The 9,007-nt window shown below is 34.5% G+C and overlaps 1 long non-coding RNA gene across 1 annotated transcript; it reads right to left on the bottom strand.

The window, feature by feature from the left end:
- Nucleotides 1-533: 533 nt before the first annotated feature.
- LOC148662058 (uncharacterized) lies at nucleotides 534-3,454 on the bottom strand. The gene is made up of 2 exons (XR_015939659.1): nucleotides 2,948-3,454; nucleotides 534-913 (listed from the first exon to the last, which is right to left on the bottom strand). It is a non-coding gene; the product is annotated as an uncharacterized LOC148662058 (long non-coding RNA).
- Between the last annotated feature and the right edge of the window lie 5,553 nt (nucleotides 3,455-9,007).

Below are 9,007 nucleotides of genomic sequence, written 5' to 3'. Positions count from 1 at the left end.
GTCAGGATAATTATTCATTCTTTGTGTGAACACACAGGTCCTGCTGTAGGTGTCTAAACAGGTGTTGAGGGAGGGGATTGTGAATGAATGGGTGGTGTGAGAAATTTTGAGAATGTTCCTGGGGAGACCAATCATTCAACTGAAGGTCACAAACTTCCAACAGGCTTTGGAGGGAAATACATTTTCAGTTCCTTTGTGTAGTGGCTGTGGCCTGAGGGTCTGTACTCTAGGTTGTATTTTTAATTTTTTATGACAGGATGAATCCTACAAGTTTTCATGAATTTTCTATGTCCTGTCAGATAATCCCCATGTCTTTCAAAACTGCAAAGCGCTTTCATGGTTTACTCTATGTATAGAAAATATACAAATGATCGAAAACTGGTCTGGTATAACCCACACCCATCGATTGGGTCTTAAACCACATTCAAAATCAATCAAGAAACTGATAAATTTCTCCTTTAGTCCCATATTAATGTAAATAAAAATGCAAATACAACTGAATTCTACAGAGAAAGTTTCTGGAGCATGAAGAGTTACCATCTAATCCATTTATTCTCAGACACATACTGTACAGTTCAGATTTTTTAGATTGCTTTACTACACAAAATAGTTATTTCTGAAGTACCTTCTGGACTTCAGACATACAGAACTACTGCAAAGATTATCTCCAAGGGCCTCTCCAGAGGTTCAGAGGTGTTTGAGCTTACAAGCTTAGTGGGTTCAAGCTTGGGAAATGTCACTAGCCCACTGTGACCAGGATTCCCCAAGAGACAGTGTGAATTTGCCAGAGGTTCGCTGATGGGAAAGTGAAAACAGTTGTCCGGGACAGTTGCCCTCAGAAAAGATGGTGACCTCCTGGACACTTACGGATTTGTGGTCCTGACCTGAGCAACATATTTTCAGATCCCAGAACCTGAGAATCAAAATGTAAAACATTTAAGAATGGCATATGCATGGTCAAACTTAAATAAAATCCACATACAATAATACATGTTCTCATTAAATTTTGTCCAAAAAATATGTCAAAGCTGCAGGCAATAAAAAAAAAAAACTACTAAGCAAAGGGCTCAGCCTGACTTTACATGCTGTTCCTACAGACTTTATTTTTGGTTAGAAGAGGTTAAGAATTCTCACCTCAAAGTGCGCAGGGATTGTTGACAGTACTTTGTCAACATGCTTATAGTGAAGCCTGAGCACATAAGGGAATACGCGCATAGACCAGAATGTCAAAACAATACAAGGTGCATGGAAGTCAATTTATAGTACATGCAGTACTCTTATGATTGCACTTTGTCATAACAAGCAACATGTGATCTGTTATAAGGAAAGCAGGTAACTTATTGACTGCCAGAAACAAGCTGGCCTAACAGCTTTAACTTTGAAGTAATGCCCAGTGTAAAAAAAACATCCACTATCTATAAGATGAGAAAGCACATTTTGTTTACCACACAGAACACACAGTTCACTTCCCGTATAATTTAAATCTTACATAAACCATATTCAACTCGTATGCATAGAGTTGCTCATGAAATGTTAAAAGTATAAGTTACACCTTGCACTATATGACACGGTGTGTTCCCATCTAGCAAAAAGTCTTTAGCACTGAAACAAAAGAACAATTATTATACGAGTCTTGGTTTTCTTAAGGTTCTTCATATTGCACTCACTGTTTTTTGTATCGGTGAAACACTCCAACAAGCCAGCTGAACAAAGCCTAAAAACTGTCATCATCCTCTTTGTTGGTACTGTATTTCCTGTCCACTGAAAAGGTACTAAAATTTTGAGTACACGTGAACCTGAAAAATGGCTCTTTCCGTCATTGAAAGAAGGGTGTTTCTTCTTTGTTTATGAGATTATCACGCTTCTCTAACAATACAAGTACTATTAATGCTAATAACACCTATGGGTCACAAAGTCCTGCTTAGCAGTGTGACTTGTAACAGGTTGAAGCATATTTCATCCTACATACAGTATAAATTCCCAAACACAGGAATTCCTGTCCCTGAAAATTCCATAGTAAATACAGAAGAGCAGTCCTTGCAAGCTTGTTAAGTTAAAAGACTAAAAATATCCCAGAATGAAATACAAAGCTATGTGGATTAACTGTTGTAAACTTAACATGAAATGTCTTGTCACCGATATGTTAATAGGTTAAACACAGATTCACCTAATCAGAGCAGAAAATAATAATAAACTATTAATTTAAAATTATATCTCCTTTATTAGCTGTACAGGGATATAGAGCACAATTTTTAATGTAAAGCTTCTTTTTTTCTCCAATTTCTCCAATGGAATTAATCCATTCCTCTCTCTGTAACACAAGCTCCACATCATTTCCCAAAGATTGGGAGTTTAAGTGAAATAAACATGAGTTCAGTTTCTTATTTCTATCAAATTATGATGTCTCTAGATTTGTACTTTTAAATTTTTTACAATACAACTATGTTTCAACACTAATAATGAAAACCACACACAGTATTGAAAATTAATTATCATATGCTGTATTATCATTTTCAGGACTGCAAAAGTAGCAGCTCTTTTTTTAAACTACAAGATCTTACAGGTTTGTTGTTTTCATAACAATACAATATTAATATATCAAACATATGTTTCCAGAATTAACATTAATATCATATTAAAACCAATAAAATATTGCCCAGTATCTTTAATTAAATAAACCACATTGTATGATAAAACTGCAAATGAAGAAAGTAAACCTTTGAACTGGATCAAAACTATGAAAAGGTCTGTGATCTTGAGGAATCAATACACAATTTGAAAAGATGATGTCGATAGACATGTGTGTTCAGGAAAGGACTGACATTACACACAACATGCTATATAACTGAAAGGAATTAAATCATTTTATCTGGCTAAAAACCAAAATTTTATAACTTGTAAGCAATTACAAGACAATACTTTAAGCAATAACTTCAAACAGACCTACCTTCCTTGTTCTACCTACTGTTTTTAATACATCTGTTGACTGCTCCACGTGTATGCAAAGGCTTGTTCTCTTGGTATTTGAAGCTATTTAACAGTAGTAGATTGGAGCAGTACTAGAGTTATGAAAGAGGGCAAGACAAATAAATTGAAAACTTTAGCTGCAAACTGGTTGGCATTTATCAATCTAGAATTTAAAGCAGCACTGCAGATTTAGCAAAAAAAAGGCACATTAATTATTATAGCAAAGCATGAAGTTAGAAAAAATAAAAAAAATAACTTTTTCAAAGGACCTGAAATAATCGGTAAACCTGGGCAAAATAAAACATTAAGTCATGAGTGCAGCTGAGGAAACATGACACTACATCTGCATTCTGAATTATGTATATCAAAAAAGATGTACAAATGCAACCTTGAATTCATTAAAATGTTTATTAACTTTGACTTGACTATCTATGAGGGAAAAAAATAAGCAAAAACAAAGGAATGTAGATCCAGTGCCAGATTCTCAGGGCGAGATAAACAAAATGGATCTGACAGTGTTGTTAATTAGAAAATCTGTACTGGTCCATAATTCAGAACACAACCAATCTGCAATATTGAAGAGTTCATTTTAGTTAGGATAAGTATTTCTGTGACAAGTAAACATAAAGGATGATACTGATGATCAAATTAAGTCTTAATAACATTCCTAGGTTAATTAACGTACTTACTGTCAATCATTAAGACCTCCATTTTGAGGAATAAGCATTCAACAGTGTCCAGACCATTACTAGTGAGGTCATTAATTCAGCTCCATAGGGATGGGCCATAGCATAAAAAAAGGAACAGACACACAGAGAAAAAAAGAACAGGGAAGGAAAAAGGAAGTTTGTCATCATCATCCATCACCATCATCTCCCTCCAAAGCTTGTGTCATGAGTGAATACAGTACCTTCTTGAAATTAGACTTGAAAACAGATTCTGTCCAGGTAACCTTAAATCTGAGTTCTAGAGTCTGAGATGTATTATATAAGAGATTGCTGTTTTATTTATTTGGAAATTCTGATTTCCTTTATTGTTGGAATCTATAGGCTAAACACATCTCCGCTATTTTAGTGATACCATTGTTGGAATAGGGAAGGGAAGAGGGTGATTTTGTCATGGAGAGGATCTGTTTTTGGCTCTTTGACCTATTAAGGTGTTTTATGTATTAAGATTATAATGATACAATTCTGGACTTTCTATCTCTACAGAAGGTAGACAACTTTATGTATTGTATAGTTGTGCGTTATTGTAATACCTATTGGATTAATCTAAGTTTGGGTCTGATTATTACTCTATTATCGGGCTATGCTGGAGAATAAAAAAACATGTTGTGGTATGCTCTGTAACCTTTGACTTTATGGGGTGAAATTATTCATCTTTATAATTTACTTTCATAGCAAACTGGTGTTAGAAACTTTATATTGATTTTATATTGATTAAATAACCTTCATTTTGTATTTAACCTATCTTTACCACCCCCCATTTTTAACATTTTTTCAGATTATTATGAAATATATTTGGGTAACATTTTCTGTGATCATTGGCATAACTTAAAGCAAATTATTATTTGCACTAATGTCACTCATTAGACAAATATTGTCAGAGAAGCCTGAAATTATCTATTACCCACTTATTCTGCACAAATATTGACTCCAGCTGAAACTCACTGACGTAAACTATTCGTATTGGTAACAGGTCATTAACATTGAGGTCAGCAGGACAACTCCTTATCAAACTGAAAGAGAGAGAAATATTGCACCATATCACTGACTTCAAACAGAGACCTGGGTCTTATCAGACTTGAAATCAAGTTTTATCTAAAGCAGAAACAAGTGACAAATGCATACTTATGTTTACATCTTTCTAGAAAAGGACACAGATAGCAATATTACAGTAGGTTTTTCACAATATTACAATAAACAATTTGAAAGCAAATACATTTTAAATCCTTGGCTACAGTATATCATAAACTGATGCAATCCCGAGTACAAGTTGCTTGTTAATGTCTTCCCAGATATTCCCAGATTCCTGGGATTCTCAGAAACTGTCATTCCATAGAAATTAAAAAGCTTCTGAATCCAAATCTCCAAATTACAATCCTTACATTGTAATAAGAAGGATTATATCTGGACTATTTTTCTGTTTCCACACCATGTACATCACAAATCATAACAGAAAAAAATAACAATGAAGTTATATCCAATTTGTTAGAAACTAGGGTTCAGTTCTGGCAGAGAGCATTTTTCTTATGGATGTTGCATGGTTTATCCATATTCAGGTGGAGTCTTGTTTTCCTTCCACATTCTAAAAATGTGCTAAATACGACAATATTTCCAATAATTCTTGCATGAGGGAAGGATGAATTACACTTCATTATTCAAGTGTTATATTCCTCTCTATATGCTTTATAATCTATTTATTGGCATACAATGTATACTTGATCGAATGAATGACTGCCCATACATGTCATCATGTTTTCCAGGCAAAACACATTTGTATCATTTTTTAAATTATTTTATTATTTCTACCAGTAACCCACTAAAATGTTTTAAGTTCTAGAGTGTTTTCTCTGCCAGCTCAATTACCTTTCATTCTGTCACCTTCATATACAGGTACTGTAGTTACAGTACTATTCTGATCAGTAACAACTGAGGATCAGTACTAGGCAAAAAAATTACAGACAGCTGACACAACATATCAGGCATTTCACCTAACAGTAGAGTCTGCAGTGATAGTATATTGTGTAATGACACATTGTCTGACTTGTGCCTAGCCAGATTGGAAGCTGTTATATAAATGTCTGGCACATTCATGCAAGTCAGCAAATATAATCCTACTTTAGTAGAAAGAATGTCACCTAGCCTTGAAATGCCCTTGGGCAAGCCAGCTGTATGAATGTTGCACCTATTGCTGACCTGAAACATTAACGAATCATTATGTTACAGCTTGGCATGTAGTGGAAATATCCACAAAATCTAAGAAAACATGGAATTTCTATCCTATTTTTATAATCATAATAATAATTTTCGTCAATTTTTCTTCCACACTTGGAAAAAATAAAGGGAAGCACATTCTTATCTTTTTAATGAGGAAGGTCTTTGCTTGTTCTAGACCTTGCAATCTATACAGCCTTCCTGGCTCCTCTTTCTTTTTTTACTTACTGTACTGTATATATTTGAGGGGCAAGACAAAAGGAATATCATGTGGCTGTCATTTTGTCTACAGTAGCCAACTAAGACTGTAATAGAAGACATTGTAAAATATAAAGAAAACAAAATAAATATATGCAAAGTTATATCAGTTTCCTTTCCAAAAAGTCCCCCCCCCCCCCCAAAGATAGCAATAATTTATAAAGTATTTTCCAAAACCCAAATACATTTCTGTTCACCAAAAAAGATACATTTTTTAAAGAACAAAAAAAATAGGAAAAAGAAAATATGATTTACTGTATAGAGGTTTGAAACTGGAGAACCTTGCATATATTGATTAACTTATGGTAACACATTATGGAAAGGTCTGAGTGAGGATCTATGGTCTGAAATGCATCCAAAGATTCACATTTATCAGCTAAGGTTACTTAACCTACAGTACGTGGTCAATTACTAGCAACACAATACTAGCAATACATCAAATTGTCTACAACATACATCTCCAGGAATAGCACCAAGGAGACCACAACATGTAAACATATCTAGAATATTATCAGTGCAGGTCTAGAGAGGCATGTCAGGCATTCATAGTGCCCCATATACAGTGGGAGACACTGGAAGAATGGTCAAGCTGTGGTACTTTCTGAAAATCTGGTTTGTGAATGAATATGGTGTTTGTAACATTTAAAAGATGCTGGAATGTGAATTTTGATATAAACTGTACACTGCTACAGTACTACACTATATTTATTAGATCATCATTAATTCTTTGCTGGGTAATTCTAAGTGCATATAATGAAAGATGCTCTAAAGGTCATCTTACATTATATCTTACCTTACCTACTGTATACATTGCTGTAACACATGTGGGATTCTCTCTTTCATTGGAAAAATGGCACAGATGTAAACAGCCACTGATTTAGCTTGAAAAATAAACAAGAAAGATCATAGTCTTCATTCAATCAATTTTCTTCTGTAATAGGTCAAAAGGAATGATCTGAGCTACTGATGTGTAGATGGATCAACAGAAGAAAAATGCCTTTTTGCCTATCAATTGGAGATCTGAGATCACAAGTCTAGAGCTCCACTTCTAAGCAACAATGAACAAGCCATTTGCAGTGATATTTGTTTCACTCAGTGCTATGAAAAAATGTAACTGTTAAGAGAAACAGTATCATGTATATTTTTAGACAGTTGCCTCACAGAGAGGTGGACTGTTTCTTTTAGCAAAGGATAGGAAACAACTCATGTGTTGCCTCAGAGGAACTGGAATACAACCTCCTGCTGTTAATTTAAATAAGCTCATTTGTTTTTATTAATATATATATAGACTTTCATATTAGCTGAAATATAAATAAGCATCTGAGTTTACCCCTTGGTGACTCTGGATACAGTATATTGTTCAAAATGTTGCAAAGAGCATTCCTGGGCACCCAAAGTCACTCAAGGCTCTTGAGCAAAAGCCAAAAACCCCAGATGGACTGCACTTTCAGACAGCAACTCTTAGCATTTTGCAACTATTGTCTGTTAAGAGGATTTCAAGAACAGGGTTCTTGGCCACATTTATTTATTTTTTATCTTTACCTCTTCCTCCTTCTCGTCTTCATGTGTACTCCGCCAGTAGAATTGATTTTCTTTTACACTATAAAAAAGTTTGTCACAAAAAGGGCTTTTGCAATTAGGCTTTTTCCCAGTGGATGGGTGATACACACTACAAAACTCTGCTGACTAAGGCTTGCTTTTTCAATCCTTGTAAATTAAATTTGTTTTCCTCTATTATACTTTTGCCGTTTGGTATCATTTCAGTCAAGCAAGCTTGTATCAGTACAACAAGGCTACCTGCTTTGAAGTCATTCACACCATAGTTTTTGTTGTGCAAGTCCAATAAACTGAGCTCCAGTATACACAAAAGCACACGAACCTGTTGTTAGCAAGTTGAAGAAGTTCACATACTGTAGGTAGCTGTGTTAGTATACTGTATGTAGGCTGCAAAGGAAAAAGTAAAGATTTATTCCATGCTGAAAAGACACAGGTGTCAAGTTTCGAAACCTGAAGAAGGCTCCACAGCAGAAACGTGTCTTCTTTTCTCTTCATGGCATAAACCTTTACTTGTAAGTGAGGTTACTTTCCATACATCATTGACAGTCTAATGTAGGTTTTAATTGTTTTATTTCCTATTTGCTGGATGTGATTCAGGTATTGTACAGATTGTAAAGTTCTGTATACAGTATACCTGTATGTTTCATTTATATATTTAAAGTAAGATACAGGTTTCTATTGTACTGTATATGTGTATAACTCTGTAACCGTTCTAGATAAGTGAGGTTCCATAAAAATCAATAAACAACTAACTACTAAATATGTCACATATGCAGAGTCCTGCTGTCATTTGCAACTTTTCATGTTTTTATAGAGAAACTACAGCCACTGAACTGCTGACTTTTTTCGTGCAAAATTTGCACAGTTCTACCACAATTAAACTACAATACAGCAACTTGTTTTATTTCACGTAAATGGGTTGTCTCTTCATTTGGAAATATCAATTGAAATTGAAATATAGAAAATAAAGGATACTTTACGCTGAACCAAATGTTCTCAATAGGATAAATGGATTAGGTTCGAATGTGTTTAGACAGTGTCAACATAAGAAATTACTCTGAAAACGCAAACCTTTGCACATAAAACTTTTGGGTAACTTTTGGCCAGTAAAAACTACTGTTTGGCTACATTACTTCAGTTTGATGTTTGTATACAGAAATGTAGGGGAAAAGTCCCAAACTTAATTCCAGAACGGCACTCCCTTGTACAATGCAAACCGCACTAGAATTTGCTTATTGTCCTTGTTGCTACTTTGGTGGCTGCAATCCTTGCGAGACGTATTTTTAAAA

The sequence above is a fragment of the Lepisosteus platostomus genome, chromosome 6 (assembly GCF_059453375.1).
Source record: "Lepisosteus platostomus isolate fLepPlt1 chromosome 6, fLepPlt1.hap1, whole genome shotgun sequence".
Lineage (NCBI taxonomy): Eukaryota > Metazoa > Chordata > Actinopteri > Semionotiformes > Lepisosteidae > Lepisosteus > Lepisosteus platostomus.
This window is presented reverse-complemented; position numbering and strand designations above follow the sequence as displayed.